Here is a 17209-nt window from a genome sequence, read left to right as displayed (position 1 = left end):
TTCCCCTTGGGTCCCCTCCTCCTTCCCTTTCTCCTGTGGTCCACTTGCCTCTCCTATGAGAGCCCTTCCTCTCCAGCCCTTTACCTTTCCTAACCCCGCCCCCCCCCCACCGGCTTCACCTATCACCTACTAGCTTTCCTCCTTCCCCTCTCCCCCCCCCCCATCATTTTATTCTGACACCTTCCTCTTCCCTTTCCCGTCCTGAGTAAGGGTCTCAGCCCAAAATCCCAACTGACCTTCTGAGTTCCTCCAGAATCTTGTGTGTGTTAATTTGATCAGGTGGCAGCTCAATGCAATAATTTTTTCTTGCAACGAATAGAGTGCAATTCAAGCAGTTGTTCGATCCTATGAGCAATTAGTCATCTCCCCCCATCCTTAATGAGGTGAAAGTAGTAAAGCAACAATTATTGACAAGAAACTAATATTATGTACAAGTATAACTTATGTGTTATAGTGTAGCAGAGCTCACAAACTTGGAGGATGGAGAACTAGATGTCAGAGACCAGAGAGGTACAACTTTCAAAGGATTAGAGAAGAGAATGATGAATCATGAATAGGGGATCCAAAGAAGTTATGCTAGATATCAAGCTTACCTGACCTGGGTTCCAATCCAGTGTACAGTATCAAAATATGTTTGATCCAAGACTCTGTGTATTGATGTTCACTTTATGTCTATGTTACGAGAAAGCTTCTAAAGAATCAATATATTAGAAATAATAACATTCAATGAGAAAGTGACATCAGGTCAAGCATACAGAGGTGAATCCCTCTGCGATATACCCTGCTGAATTTCTGAAGTGCCACAAAATGACTTAGTAGCTATCATGTTTCATTCTGACTTTAATCGATTTTCATTCACATAATACTGTAATGGAAGTGGTTCATGATGGGATCACTTAGCAATTACAGCATCAATGAAGTGAAATCATCCTTAATTATGAACATTACTCTTCCCACTTTACACTTTTCCTGTCTTTAATGTTGACATTTTAACAAAAAGCAAGGTACTGGATGTTGTCAACATGGACTTCAGCAAGGCAGGTTGGTCAAGCAGGTTCAGTTGATTGGCATTCAAGATGAGGTAGTAAATTGAGTTAGACATCGGCTCTGTGGGAGAAGCCAGAGAATGGTGGTAGATGGTTTCCTCTTGGACTGGAGGCCTGTAACTAGTGGACTGCCACTGGCATTGGTGGTGGGGTCATTGTTGTTTCTCATCTTTATCAATGATCTGGATGATAATGTGGTCAACTGGATCATCAGATTTGTGAATGACAGCAAGATTGGTGGTGTAGTAGTGGACACCGAGGAAAACTCTCAGAGCTTGCGCAAGGATCTGGACCAGCTGGACAAGTGGGCTTAAAAATGGCTGAAAAACTAGGGTAGGTCTCACACAGTGGACATTTTAACACAGCATGTTTTTAATTCCCAGACATGGGCTCCATGCAGCCACTTCTCAATACTCGCTGTCATTTTACAGTTTCAAAGTTGAATTTCAAACTACAATTTATATAGTTTGTTCTAATCTATATGTATTATTATATTGTTAAACATATTTATTTTGTTAACATACAGCTTAATATCATTGTTACTCTTATTTTCATATATGTAATGTATCTCCCTCACCTAATTACATCACACCTTGTAGTAAAATACAACATTAACAACAACATAAAATGCTGCAAATATTCAACACATCAAGCAATATCAGGAACCTCTGATCCCATGAGAGCACCTTCCATCATAACAATGTCCACTCATTGCTGTGTATACTCCACTGTCGATGGAAGCAAGCTGCCTGTACAGTGTGCTGCTTTAACAGTTGGCTGCAGAGATCACATCTGCAAAACTAAATTCTACAGCTGCAAGAACTTTCAATGTACTGAAAGTAACACTTCAGTTTATCTATAAAAGAAAACAGTATGTCTACTCCATTTACAACTGAAAATGTCAGCCTTGATTGATTTCCACAAACAGCATTTTGGTGACCCACAATGCTGTTACAATGCCACAAAAATTATTTTAAAATTTTAGATGCACTTTGCAAAAAAGCATAGTCATACAGCACTACAATGCAGAAACAAGCACTTTGGCCCATCCAGTCCAAGCTGAACTGTTATTCTGCCTAGTCCCATCAACATATATATGGACCATAGCCCTCCATATCCCTCTCATTCATAAAATGATCCAAATTCCTCTTAAATATTGAAATCAAACCCTCATCCACCACTTCCACTGGCTGCTTGTTTGGTACTCGCACAACTCTGAGTGTTGAAGATCACCCTCAGGATCTTAAATAGTTCACCATTCACACGTAACCTATGACCTCTAGTTCTAGTCTCACTCAATCTCAGTGGAAGAAGACTGCCTGCATTTACCCTCTCTCTGCCCCTTATAACTTTGCATACCTCTATCAAATCTTCCTCATTCTTCTATGTTTCAGGGAATAAAGTCCTAACCTATTCAAACTTTCCCTATAAGTCAGGTTCTCAAGTTCCAGTGACATCTTTGTAATTTTTCTCTGTATTTTATCAATCTTCTTGATATCTTTCCTGTAGGTAGGTGACCAGAACTACACACAATACTCCAAGTTAAGCCTCAGCAACATCTTATAAAATTTCCACTTAACATCCCAACTCCTGTGATCTCTGTTTATGAAGGCTATTGTGCCAAAAGATTTCTTCCAAACCCGATCAACCTGTGACAGTATTTTCAAGGAATTAAGGATTTATATTCCCAGATCCCTCTGTTATAGCACACTCCTCAGTGCCCTACTGTTCGCCTTGTAAATCCTACCCTATTGTGTTCTCCCGAAGTGCAACACCTCACACTTGACTGCGTTAAATTCCAACTACTATTTTCTAGCTTTTTTATGATGAAAGATGATGCCAGAGGATTTTGTGGTCCTGATGACTTCTTTGAGTTTGTCCACAAAACAGCTTAAATCTTTCCTGTTCTCATGTCTGTTTTTTCCCTTTCAAGATGGCTGGGGTCCTGCTGGAGTCCATGATCTACAGCTGCACAGAAACTGCATGTTCCTCGGAAGGTAGGCTCTTGCTCTTCAGAACTTGCTGAGCACCCTACGTTTCGGTATCTTCAGGAGCAGCTTGGAAGACATGCATCTTCAGGGTGCGCCATTGTGCAGGCCTGTGGACAACCCAATTCCTCACCGACTTAAGCGTTGTGAGAGATTGAAACATCGAGACAGTGGGTGCGGCTGTCAGAAGTGTTATGAAGGATGAACAACTCTGATGGGCAGAAGGGTACAGAGTTGCCCATATCTTCCCCCCCCCCCCCGGGAGAATCACAAACTGTTACTGTTACCACACTGCTCATGAGAGAGAATGAGAGAGAGACACAGATAAGAGGAAAACAAGTTGGAACATCTGCTGCTGATAAGAGGGAGGAGAGGAGCCATTGATTTACTGTTATGTCTTTTGGAGAGGGCTGTTTACTTGGTACCATTCTGTTCATTAAAATTCCTCAGTGGACAGCCGGAGTGGGCTGGTTTGATGGACTAAGCCATTCAAAACTGATTGACACCTGAGACCCCGTGAGTAGGGATAAAAGTGAGGTCTGGGGAGACACCCCTCAGACACACCAAAAGACACACTAGTGAGCACTGCTTAAGTGTTGGAACCCACGAGAAGGTGTGGGGGCATCGGAGACCGAACGAAGGATCGGTCAATTTTAACTCACAGAGTTTATAGCGAGGCCGGTGGGGGCTTGTGTGTGTGTCTACCCTTGCCTGGGTGATGAGTCCACCATAGAAGAACGGTCCAACTAAAGGACAGAGGGGTCATACGTGAAGGGCCACAACAACACATCGACGGATCAAGAAAGTAGAGGAAGGTTTGAATGACTGTAGCTGTCACTGTTTGCTCACCCCCCCCCCCTCTCTCTCTCCCTCCAACGGTTACAACAAAAGAACCAACAACTACCTCAGCCTACATGAACTGAACTGAACTTTAGACTTTCTCTTGATAATTAATTATCCCCTGGACAACGATAGAGCTTGTTTATTATTGATTATTATTATTATTATACCCAAACTTTTAGGTTTAGTATTGCTAACATGTATTATCTGTATATTTGTAATATCAAAACGGCAAGCTGTTGGCCTTCTCTTTCATTGTTGCAGGAGGATATCTTGCTCCCTCCCTCATTAGTGATTGTTATTGGGATGAACAATAGGCTTTGATGAACTATAGATCATGGTCTGTGGGGGCTTGCTATTGCTTGGTGGGTGGTGGGTGGTGTGGGTGCTGATGCTTTCTGCTGGAACAAGTGGGGCAGGGTTGGTGATTTGCTGCTGCTTCTGCATGGAAGGGAGAGGGGGCTTAAGGGTTCTAATATTTTTTGGCCATTCATTCTTTGGGGTTATTTCTCTCTGTTTCGTGGATGTCTGTGAAGAGTAAGCCTTTCAGGTTGTATACTGTATACATTCTCTGATATTAAACTGAACAATTGAACCATTTTTACAGCTGGTCCAGATCTCAGTGCATGCTTTGATGGTATTCCACTTTGTCCCTAATCTTGGTGTCATCTGCAAATTGGCTGATCCTGTTAACCACACTATCATCCAGACTGTTGATGTAGATGACAAACAACAATGGACCCAGCACTGATCCCTGCAGCATTTCACTATTCACAAATGTCCAGTCAAACAGGCAACAATTTACTACCACTCTCAAGCTTCTCACACAAAGCCAATATCTAATCCAGCTTACTACCTCATCCTGACCAGCCTTCCATGCAGGACTTTGTCAAAGGCCTTGTTAAAGTCCATGTAGACAACATTCCTTGCCTTTCCTTCATCAATTTTCCTGGTTATCTCATCAAAACACTATAAAATTGGTTAGACACAACGTACCAAGCACAAATTCACAATGACTATCCCTAATCAGGCCCTGTCTACTCAAATACTTATATATACAATCCCTCAGAATACCTTCCAATAATTTACCCACCACTGAGTTCAGGCTCATCAGTCTATAATTTCCGGTCTTATACTTTGAGCCAATCTTGAACAATGGAACAATATTAGTTATTCTCCAATCATCTGGCACCTCATCCATGGCTAAGGGGGCTTAAAATACCCTGCCAGGTGCCTGCAATATCTGTGGTAACCTTCCACAAGGTCCGAGAGGACATGTTGTATGGCCCTGGGAATTTATTTGCCCCAAGACAGAAAGCACCTCCTGCTCTGTAATTGGGATACATCACTGTTGCTTTGCATCACTACTATTGACTCTGTGTGTGCTTCCCAAGTAAATTCTGATGCAAAAAAAAATCCATTTAAGATCTCCCCTGTCTCGTTCAGCTCCATGCAAAGATGACCACGCTGATCATCAGGTGGACCAATTTTGTCCCTTGCTATCTTTTTGCTCATAATATATCTGTAGACTCCCTTGGGATTCTAGTCACCTTGTCTGCCAGAGCAACCTCGTCCCTTTTCTTAGTCATTCTGGTTTCCCTCTTAAATGTTCTCTTTCATCTCTTATACTGATTAAGTACTCCATTTGTTCCTTGCTGCCTATACCTGCTACGCACTTTGTTCTTCTTCTTAACCAGTGCGTCAATATCCCTCAAACACCAAGGATCTCTAAGTTTGTTAGCCTTGCCTTTTAATTCTGACAGGAATATAGAAACTCTGTGATCTCAAAATCTCAAACTTGAAGACCTTTCACTTATCAGACAACAACTTTGCCAGAAAGCAATCTATCCCAATCCACACTTACCAGATCCTGTCCAATGTTACCAAAATTGGCCTTGGTCCAGTTTAGAAGCTTAACCGAAGAACCATGGTTTTCTTCCTCCATAATTATCTTGAAACTAATGGAATTATGATCTCTAGCTCCAAACTGTTCCCCTATACACACTTATGTTACCTGTGATGTCTTGTTCCCAAATAGGAGATCCAGTAGCACACTCTCTCTAGCTGGGACATCTATATATTAATTAAGGAAACGTTCCTGAATACATTTGGTAAACTCTACCCTCTCCAGCCCTTTTACAGTATTGGAGTCCCAGTCAATATGTGGAAAGTTAAAATCACCTATTAACACAAGCTTATTTTTATTGCATTGTCTGCTTCCACTCTATAAAATTTGCTCCTTTAAATTCCATTGACTATTGGATGGTTTATCATAACATCCCATTAACACGGTTAACCCTTTCTTATTCCTCAATTCTATCCATTAGACGAGCATTCCAGTCTGTCCTATCTGAGTGCTACTTTGGCATTTTCCCTGACCGGTAATGCTTCTGCTCCCCCCTTAATAGCTCTTCCTCTGTCGTATCTAAAAGAACGGAACATTGGAACATTGAGCTGCCAGTCCTACTCGCCCTGCAACCAAGTCTTACTAATGACTACAATGTCATAATTCCATGTGCTGATCCAAGCCCTAAGCTCATCCGCCCTACCTACTCTAACTCAACAACTCAGAACATTATTTCTAACATGCCCAACCTTTCTATTCTTTGTATGTAGGCTTAACATCTACCTTCTCCACAACCAGTCCACTATCTGCCTGGCACTCTGGTTCCCATCCCCCTGCAACTCTAGGTTAAACCTCCCGAAGCAGCACCAGCAAACCTTCCCTTGAAGATTGAGCTCCCCCTCCCGTTCGGGTTACCGAATTTAACTATTTCCTTAGTAAAACACATTGTAAGTTCACATACCTAAAAAAAAACTTGAACATTACAAGAGTGGCAACTAATAGATAGATAGATAGATACTTTATTCATCCCCAAGGGGAAATTCAACATTTTTTCCAATGTCCCATACACTTATTGTAGCAAAACTAATTACATACAATACTTAACTCAGTATAAATATGATATGCATCTAAAATCACCCTCTCAAAAAGCATTAATAAATAGCTTTTAAAAAGTTCTTAAATAGTTTACTAAAATACATTGAATGATAACTTAAGCTCAGTCCTAACCCCGGCACTTTAACATATCTTACCCCTGGCGGTTGAATTGTAAAGCCGAATGGCATTGGGGAGTAATGATCTCTTCATCCTGTCTGAGGAGCATTGCATCGATAGCAACCTGTCGCTGAAGCTGCTTCTCTGTCTCTGGATGGTGCTATGCAGAGGATGTTCAGGGTTTTCCATGATTGACCGTAGCCTACTCAGCGCCCTTCGCTCTGCTACTGACATCATACTCTCCAGTTCTGTGCCCACGACAGAGCCTGCCTTCCTTACCAGCTTATTAAGACGTGAGGCGTCCCTCTTCTTAATGCTGCCTCCCCAACATGCCACCACAAAGAAGAGGACGCTCTCCACAACTGACGTATAGAACATCTTCAGCATCTCACTACAAACATTGAATGACGCCAACCTTCTAAGGAAGTACAGTCGACTCTGTGCCTTCCTGCACAAGGCATCTGTGTTGGCAGTCCAGTCTAGCTTCTCGTCTAACTGCACTCCCAGATACTTTGTTTTAGAAATTATCTTATATGTAGTGTTTATAAGACAGCAAGGGAAAGTACTTATCTTCAGCAACAGTCAACAAAATTATGAAGTCTCATTCAGCATATTATAAGGATATCACTTTTCTAGCTTAAGTGCTAAATGTGATGGAAAGGATCATTTATCCAGGACAGCTATTTTTCAATGGAAAGGAAAGGGTTTAGTTGTGTGATGGGTGACGGTACTCTGGGAAGCAGGGTTCCTTGTCAGAGGTCCCCACCATCCAGGCCATGACATTTTCTTCATGCTGCCAGCAGGCCGAAGGTACAGGAGCCTGAATAACCACATTTAAAGGATCAACAGCAGCTTTTTCCCCACTGTCATCGAAACCCTGACACTGTGGAGGAAAATCCTTATCACAAGCGAGGACTGCATTTCCTTTCATCAATCTCTCAACCTCACATTGGCATCGTTATGTTTATTTTCTGGTTTAGTTTTGTGCACGTGCACAGTAACTTATGTTTAATTTATGTTAATTTAAGTTTATGTTAAACTATGTTTTGCATGTCTGTAATTTACTGTGCTGTAGCTGCATAAAGGTAATTTTCATGTATTTATACCCTACATATGTACCTCGACAATGACAGTAAATTTGAAATTGAACTTGAAATATCACTGAGCAAAAAACTAATATTCAGATTCTGGAAATCTCCAGAGTGATTACTTAAATGATGAGTATTCATCACCGAGAGAGAATGTTGATAGGTTATTTGCCTCTAGAGTATATCACAGCTGAGCTGATTGGAAGGCTCATCCAATATATACCCTACAGGACTCTTGGGTATCAATTAGGAACCAAAATACAACCTAATTTACTACTTTATGCTGCTTGCAGTATTTTCAAGCATGAACTTCAACAATTCATAAATTATCATACTCCTCTGAATCTTTCTCAGCCTTCACTTTTTCTGATCTAATCTTCCTCCACAAGTCCTACACCTTTCCATGATTTAACCACCCATTCTCATTTTTCCTTCCCTGATACCAAGTAGTCAATCATCAACAAAGGCCTGAACTTTGTCCCATCACAATAGAATACAAGCTGAACACGATGGCTTTGTCTCCTAGACACATAATCTTAATTCCTCTGGAGCAGTGATTCTAACTTCACTGACTGGAAACTTGTATGTATCACATGGTAATGTGATTACAAATACAATTCATGTATTTATTCATATAACCCATACTGAATTATTTAAAATGAATAAGAATGCTTAATCAACCAATATATATACAAGATTACTCAAATATTTTTGAAATATTAAGTACACTGTATTTCCAGTGTCTTTCTTGATAAATCCATGACCATAAAACCAAGTCCATAAGGCCATAAATCATAGGAGCTAAATTGGCAATCAGTCTGCTACACCATTCCATCATGGCTGACCCAGATCCCACTCAACCCCATACACCTGCCCTCCTCCCACATTCTTTGATGTCCTGACCAATCAGGAAACAATCAACTTCTGTCTTAAATATACCCAAGGACGTGGCCTCCACTGCAGTCTGTGGTAGAGCTTTCCACGAATATAGTACTCTCTGGCTAAAGACAATCCTCCTTCCCTTTGTTCTAAAGGGTCACTCCTCAGTTTTGAGGCTGTGCCCTCTAGTTTTGGATACCCCCACCACAGGAAACATCCTCTCCACATCCACCCTATCTAGTTCTTTCAGCATTCAGTAGGTTTCAATGAGATTCCCACCCATTCTTCTACAAACACTTTGTAAATTCTAGTGAGTACAGGCACAAAGCTGCCAAGTTCTCCTCATATGTTAACCCCATTCATTCCTGGAATCATCCTCGTGGACTTCCTCTGGACTATCTGCAATGACATCCTTTCTGAGATATGGGGCCCAAAACAGTTGACAATATTCCAAATGTGGTTTGACTTGCGTCTTATAAAGGCTCAGCATTATCTCCTTATTTTTATATTCTACTCCCTTTGAAATAAATGCCAACATTGTATTTGACTTCTTTACCACAGACTCAACCTGTAAATTAATCTTCTGGGAGTCTTGCATGAGGACTCCTAAGTCCCTCTACACCTCTGATGTTTGAACCTTCTCCCCATTTAGGTAATAGTCCGCACAATTGCTCTTTTTACCATTATGCATTACCATACATTCATTGGTAGACCCCAGCTTCGCTTCAAGGACCTCTGTAAGCGCAACATGTAAGCCTTAAAAATCAACACAGAGTGCTGGGAAGATACAACAGATGACCGCAACAAATGGCGAGGTACTCTTCAGCAACACTTAGAGCAAGGCGAAACAAATGTCAGTTTGAGGAGCGGAGCGCTAAATGGAGAGCTAAACGGAGAGCACAGCGGACAGCGGACAACAATTCCAAAATGCCCTACACATGCTGCAGCGGTGGCAGAGCCTACCATTCCAGGATCAGCCTCAATAGCCACAGTCAACGCTGCTGGACAAACCAGTGACTACCAGAGGCGTAGTACCCATGGTTGGCCATGATCGATGGAGGCTACACACACATACACACATTCCCCAGCACTGAGTTCCATCTGCCAATGTTTTGCCCATTCTTTCAACTTGTCATAGTCCTGCTGCAACTGCAGTGCACCTCAGTACTAAATACCCTTCATTTATCTTTGTATCATCTTCAGTTTGCCACAAAGCCATCAACTTCATTACTCAAATCATTGACAAACAACGTGAAAAGTAGTGGTCCCAACACTGACCGCCGAGGGACACCACTAGTCAACGGCAACTAACCAGAAAAGGCCCCTCTTATTTCCACTCACTGCCTCCTGCCTGTCAGCCATTTCACTATCCATGCCAGTATCTTTCCTATAACGCCATACGATTTTATCTTGTTAAGCAGCCTTATTTGTGGCACCTTATCATAGGTCTTCTGAAAATTCAAGTAAATGACATCCACTGCCTCCCCAGTCACCCTGCTTCTTACTTCCTCAAAGAACTCTAACAGATTTGTCAGGGAAGATTTCCCTTTAGAGAATGCTTGCTGACTTTGACTTATTCTATCATTAGTCTCTAAATACCCTGAAACAAGTATCCAAGTATCTTTAACAATAGACTCCAACACTTTCCCAACCACTTAGGTTAGGCTAACTGGCATATAATTTCCTTTCTTTTGCCTTCCTCCCTTCTTAAATAGGGGAGTGACATTTGCAAAATTCCAGTCCTCTGGGACCATGCCAGAATTAAGTGATTCTTGAAGGATCATGACTAATCTCTTCAGCAACCTCTTTCAGGACTCTGGGATGTAGCCCATCTGGTCCAGGTGATTTATCCACCTTAAGACCTTTGAGCTTGCCTGGCACTTTTTCCTTTGTAATAGCAATGGCACGCACTCCTGCTCCCTGACACTCATGGACCTCTGGCACACAGCTAGTTTCTTCCACACCGAGACAGATCCAAAGTACCCATTAAGTTCATCTTCCATTTCTTTGTCCCTTTTGTTGGATTTAAAAAACTTCCCAATCATCCTATTTCCCACTCCCTTTTCCTACCTTATAGGCCCTTCCCTAGCTATTATGCAGTCTTTAGCTTCCTTTGTCAGCCATGGTTGCCTACCCTTGCCATTTGAAAACTTCTTCCTCAATGGAACATACCTATCCTGCGCCATGTGAACTATATGCAGAAACTTCAGCCAACTCTTTTCTGCCATCATCCTCGCTAGTATCCTCCTCCAATCCACCAAAGCAAGCTCCTCTCTTAGCCTCTAAAATACACTTTATTCCATTGAGATACAGATACATGTGAGTTATGCTTCTCCCTCTCAAACTGCAGTATGAATTCAATCTTATTATGATCACTGCTTCCTAAGGGTTCCTTTACGTTAAGCTCCCTCACAAGATCTGGGTTATTACACAACATCCAATCTAAGATAGCCTTTTGGCAAGTAGGCCGAAACACAAGCTGCTCTAAAAAGCCATCTCATAAGCATTCAACAAATTTCCCCTCTTGCAATCTGACACCGACCTGATTTTCCCAATCCCCTCACATATTGAAGTCCCCCATTACAATTGTGTAATTACCCTCATGATATGCCTTTTCCAGCTCCCTCTGGAATCTTAACCCCACATCTTGGCTACTATTTGGAGGCCTATATCTGATTTCCATAATGTTTTTTTTTTACCCTCCACCCACAAAGATTCAACACTCTCTGACCCTATGTCACTTTGTTCTAAAGATGTGATTCCATCTCTTATCAACATAGCCACAGCCTATGTCTTCCTGCCTGTCCTTTTGATACAAAGTATATCCTTTAGCTACCAACTCCAGCCTTCTTTCAGCCACGACTCAGTGATGCTCGCAGCACCATATTGGCCAATCTCTAATTGCGCTATGAGTTCGCCCACCTTATTCTGAATACTACGTGCATTTAAATACAGCACCTTTAGTCCTGCATTCTTCTCCCCTTTGAGGCATGACTCCTCTGATGCTAACACTTCATCACTTTCCACTTTCCTGCTTCCGTCTGGCTCATTTTCACCGTAGAAATACAATATCTCTACACTTCCACCCCACAACAAAAGAGCCTGAGAGAAAGTTGTAAAATTAGTCCTCCATCATGGGTACTAGCCTCCGTAGTATCCAAGACACCTTCAAGGAGTGCTGCATCAGGAAGGCAACATCCATCATTACGGACCCCTACACCCAGGACATACCCTTCCCTCATTGTTACCAAGGGAGGAGTTTCAGAAGCCTGAAGGCACACACACAGTGATTCAGGAACATCTGATTTCTGAAAAGTACATTGAACCATGAACACTACCTCAATACTTGTTTTATTTCTGTTTTTGCCCTCTTTTAACTTCACTGTTTAATATTCATGTACATAATTACTGTAATCCTGATTTTTATTTCTATATTTGCCATGTACTGCGTTGTATTGCTGCCGCAAAGCCAACAAATTTCCCGACATTTGCCGGTGATACTAAACCTGATTTTGATGCTGATTCATCCTTGAATGGAGGTCCAACTGCTCCCCTCTGCAAATTACCACCCTTCATCTTATTTTTCATTTCTCTCTTCTCATTCATCTCCTTCTGTTTACATTTCTCACAGACAAATAAGCTGTGATTAACAAACCTTTATTGTCAAATGCCAGCTGGCACCTCCAATACACTTGTCATTCAGTCTCTCCTGGTCACCAACAGCTTCACGTTCGCTGGACCATATTTCATTCCCTCCAGCTCTCCTCTTTTCTGCAACTTAAAACACGTTTTATTTTTAAGGTTTTCTAGTTCTGATGAAACACCATTGATCTAAAACATTAAAACGGCTTTTCACTCCACTAATGCTGTTTAATTGGCAGAGCTTTTCCATGATTTTTCATTTCTATAAAGTGATCAAACACTGTGAAATGGGAAGCATAATGCTATTCTGGGTTAATCTGAAGAAATTGAAAATTTTGGGAAAAAAATAATAAATTGAAAATGTAGACAATATGGTATCTATATCATTATTTATTTTGCTGTTGTGCAACACTGTTACCCCATATCTTCCATTGTATAACTTTGAATTCCATTGTAATTAACTGAACATGAAAAATAGATTTAGATAACTTTAGTTTTTCATCTGAATACCAGAAATATATATTGTAGCAATTATGAATGATCTTTTACCATATTCACAGTTTAAGTTCAAGTTCAATTTTAATTATCACTCAACCATACATGAATAGCCTTGAATACAGCCAAATGAAACAGCGTTCCTCCAGGACCAAGATGCAAACACACAATACTAACAGCCATATACAGCTTAAGGCATACATAGCACATATAAGAAGGCAAGCAAACATACATTCACACAAAAAGTATTAGGTCATCTCCTGTAAGTCGATGGTGCATGGGTGTTATCGGCAAGCACAAGTATTTCACAGCAGACTGCAGATGAATATACACATGCATGCACGCAATCCAGTTTGTCTTTGCACTGGTCAGACACTAGAGGGCAGCACTGAGAGGAAGGACCAGCCACCCCCCCAACCCAACATAGATGCAGCGATACACCATCTCCAGTGTCTTCTCTGCTGGACTGCTGCAACAGGCAAGCCCGCGGCTTGAAACCTAGTCCTCGCCTCAACCGAGGCCACTCAGCTCACCTGCTGTCTGTCTCACCAATAAAGAAGGGAAGTGGACCTGCAGCGTTTTACATTACCAGTGTCCAACAAGGTCTTGCGATTGCAAGAGAGATGTCCAAGACAATCATTGGCTGTTAGACTGCACAGTGACTCTGATGCCTTTCTGTTGCAAGCAGTTACATGGTCTGCGCCAAGACTTGCTTCTCCAGCTCCTCTGACAACGAGCATAACTGATGGGGTAGACTGGCAGTACTTGAAGCTCTTAATGTCTAGCATTGTCTTGTGATCAGAAAAAAGACATTTAAAAAAAGATGAAAATATCTTTGGTTGGCCCCTGAGAGACTGCTGCATCCGAACATGCACCATCTTCCCAGAAGCTTAATAAATAAGATATATTAATTTAATAGTAATATTTAGATCATTATTAAACATAACTCTGGTTTAACACAATTCTCCTTTATAAAGAAATCCTGTTATATTGTACAATTGAAAAAATCCTGAGGGATGAATTTTAATAACTGGCAAGATCATTCGATTGATATTGGTTCATATTCATTAGTTACAGTAACAATATTCTGTGTTTTTAATTGATAAAACTAACACATTCTAGTCAAGTGATTTCCAACAACAACATGGAGAAGAAAACTTCCTCCAAAGGAGCATAATTCCGAAATAAATAAAATGAAAATACCACATTATCAGTCAAGTATTTTGACAATCATTATGAAACAACATAGAAGTTATTACAGTTTTGCAGCTGATCTGCAACCCAAATTCACATTTGAAAAGAAGTAACTCAATTCAATCCCAACTTACAATTTTTATCCTTTGAACCTTCACTCGATTAGGAAAGAGCAAGCCAGCAGTAGATCCCTATTAAAATGTTACAATCTTCGTCTTCAGTATAGTAAATGGTAAGGTTAACGACACTCTTTGAGTTGATAACACCAAGTAATAGCTGTCAAAATTAACTCTATAATGGAATTTTTAATATGCATATCTTCATGCTCTAAGGAGGAATACCATTGAAAGAACTGCTACTGAGTACAGAGATGATACCTTACTGATATCACCTTAATAGGCTGCCACCAGCAGGCAAGCAATGCTCATTATGATTTTCACATTTCATGCATCATGCATGAAACACTTTCTACTGCACTAAACCATCCCTTAACAGCTTCATTATAGCTAATTAATGTAGCATTAGTCACTGCTAAAATAAACTTAGAGTCTCCATTTATTTAATATATTCCTGAATTTGAGTTAAATTGGTTAGAAACATGCTGAGAAGTGTTCCACCCACCTAAGTGCTTCATGTTCTAATCGTGCATTACAGTGACACTGTGCCCTGCTGCATTCAATGGTAGCTCTTTTTAAATCACAGAAATATGATCCTTACCATTTGCACAGTGAGTGATAGAGGTAAAGCAGGGTGTTTTATCAGCATGCAGTTTCTCCCACATCAGTTCTGGTACCTTCTTGTATCAATCCACAGTAATTGGAACCACCAGGGCTTGCTTATTTGCATAGAGACTTCTATTCCTCACTGTATCTGCAATGCAGCTGTGCTTTCTACACAACAGGCATCTGATCAGGCCAACAAAGCTAAAACAATGAATAATCCACAAGTTTAAATTTGGATCAGTTCCACCCAATAAAATGAAAACACAAGGAGTGTCATATGAAACAATTGGAGCATTCGGATAAAACATCTGCCAATGGACTGCTACTTCAAGAAAAGGATGAAAATTTAAATGTGTAGATGAACATATAATCCAGGGCTGTTAACTACATGCATGTAAATGCCTGTTCTATTAATAGTAATATCAAACAGTATTTATCACTGAACATGTAAACCGCTGTTAAACAGCCTTAATTTAGAATTACTAGATTGCAAGTGAAATAAACACACTCAAAGGTTCTGTTGTGCTGCTGCTCAAGCTTACTTGAGAAGGGCTGATTAAACATTTATGTCCTGCTGGGATTTGAGTCAAAATAGGTCAGCTGGGGTTCGTTTACAGCATGCAAACTGCAGTGCTAAGTACATGAAAAGGTTACATGAAAAGGTACTTAGATAAAATTCCCTCCTTTTTTTAAATCAATGTTTTGTAAGATTTGCAGAAATTACTGTGATCACAATATTTCAAAATTATAACCATTTTGAAAGGATATTTTAAAATATTTTCTCCTCTATCTGTTTTGGGATGCAAACAATATTTCTAACACCTCTTTATTTTGTGGAGCTAGTACAGGATTAGAAAGTAGTAAAAAACTACACAGGTTCATATTCTGAAAATTTGCATTACAAAGGAAAAACAAGACAACATATAAACTGGAAACAATTCAGTATATAAATCTAGTCAAATAAAGTTTCAAAAATCATTTTCATGCAATGACAATTTTTAAAACTGTGTGTTTGTGCTTTTAGATAAAAATGGAAAAATTATAAAGGTTTTTCAAATCATTCTATTCAAAATGTTCATAAAATATGTGACCTATCAGTTCACCAAGTTAAAATGTTTCACCAAATGTATTATGTTTTATAACTCCAAAACATAAAACTAAAGAAGGGTCCCTGCCCCCTCCCTCTTCAGTCCTGACGAAGGGTCTTGTGCCGAAACGTTGACTGCTCATTTCCACGGATGCTGCCCGACCTGCTGAGTTCCTCCAGCTTGTTGTACACGTTGCTTTGACCCCAGCATCTGCAGTGTACTTTGTGGTAAAGAAAATAAAAGCATGGAGTGAAAACTAACATGTCGAACTTCATTTTTACTTTAAGCAAGATGTGCACGTATATCTTGTGATGGCGTAATGATGTAGGCCATTCACATACTTTTTAAAAATATTAACAGATTATGTAAACACCAGAGAATGTCTAATCATACAATGTATCTACAATATTACTCAAATATTACTGATTATTAAATACACAACACACCTCCCCGCTTAGTTATAAACTCCAACTCAATGTGGAATGCATGTCAACTATATATATATCATACACTTTATAACACAAATACTGTATTGACATCCACAACATAGTAAGTTTTAAACTGTCCTCTTCAGGCTTTCTTACTCTTGTGGGATAACATCTGTCCCGACAAGGGGTTCACTCTACTTGACACATGGGACACGTGGCTGTGAAACAATCTCAGGTTATGGCGCTTTCTCCACGGTGGATGTAGTAGTTGACTCTGGGTTGATTGTGATCTTAAAATTGATACAGAACCTGACAGACCCATTCTTCTTTACTGCGGGGACCACTGGCAGTGCCCATGGGCTCCACTCAGACTTGGAAAAGAATTCCTTCTGCCTCCATGCAATCTAGCTCACTGGCAATTTAATCCCAGACGGTATAAGGAAATGGATGAGCTAGGTAAAATATGGGGGTGGAATTTTCATTTATCACAATTTTACCCTTGAGATATTTGAGTTTTCCAGTGCCATCTCTAAACATTGTTGTGGCATCATATAGTTCCTTTCTTAATTCACTTTCATTTGATTATATTGCAGTGGATGGGGCATGAAAATGGTGGATGGATCTCCAACCAAGTTGTGGTTGTCTCAGTTACTCATGGCCTCCTGTTTTTCCCACATAAAGCCCAATGCAATTGTTGTATTTTACTGCTATGAATTTCATTCCCACAGGAGTTATCTTTTC

General features: G+C 40.4%; 1 protein-coding gene across 1 annotated transcript in view; it reads right to left on the bottom strand.

Annotated features, from left to right (window-relative positions):
• Nucleotides 1–15394, bottom strand: part of LOC140732044 (thrombospondin type-1 domain-containing protein 7A-like) — a 547816-nt gene extending 532422 nt beyond the window's left edge. The window contains exon 1 of the mRNA XM_073054149.1: nt 14948–15394. The gene's annotated coding sequence lies outside the window, so the exon portion shown is untranslated. The remainder of the gene's footprint in view (nt 1–14947) is intronic.
• Between the last annotated feature and the right edge of the window lie 1815 nt (nt 15395–17209).

The sequence above is a fragment of the Hemitrygon akajei genome, chromosome 8 (genome assembly GCF_048418815.1).
Source record: "Hemitrygon akajei chromosome 8, sHemAka1.3, whole genome shotgun sequence".
Classification (NCBI taxonomy): domain Eukaryota; kingdom Metazoa; phylum Chordata; class Chondrichthyes; order Myliobatiformes; family Dasyatidae; genus Hemitrygon; species Hemitrygon akajei.
The sequence above is the reverse complement of the archived record's forward strand: the minus strand, read 5'-3'. Positions and strand labels throughout refer to the sequence as shown.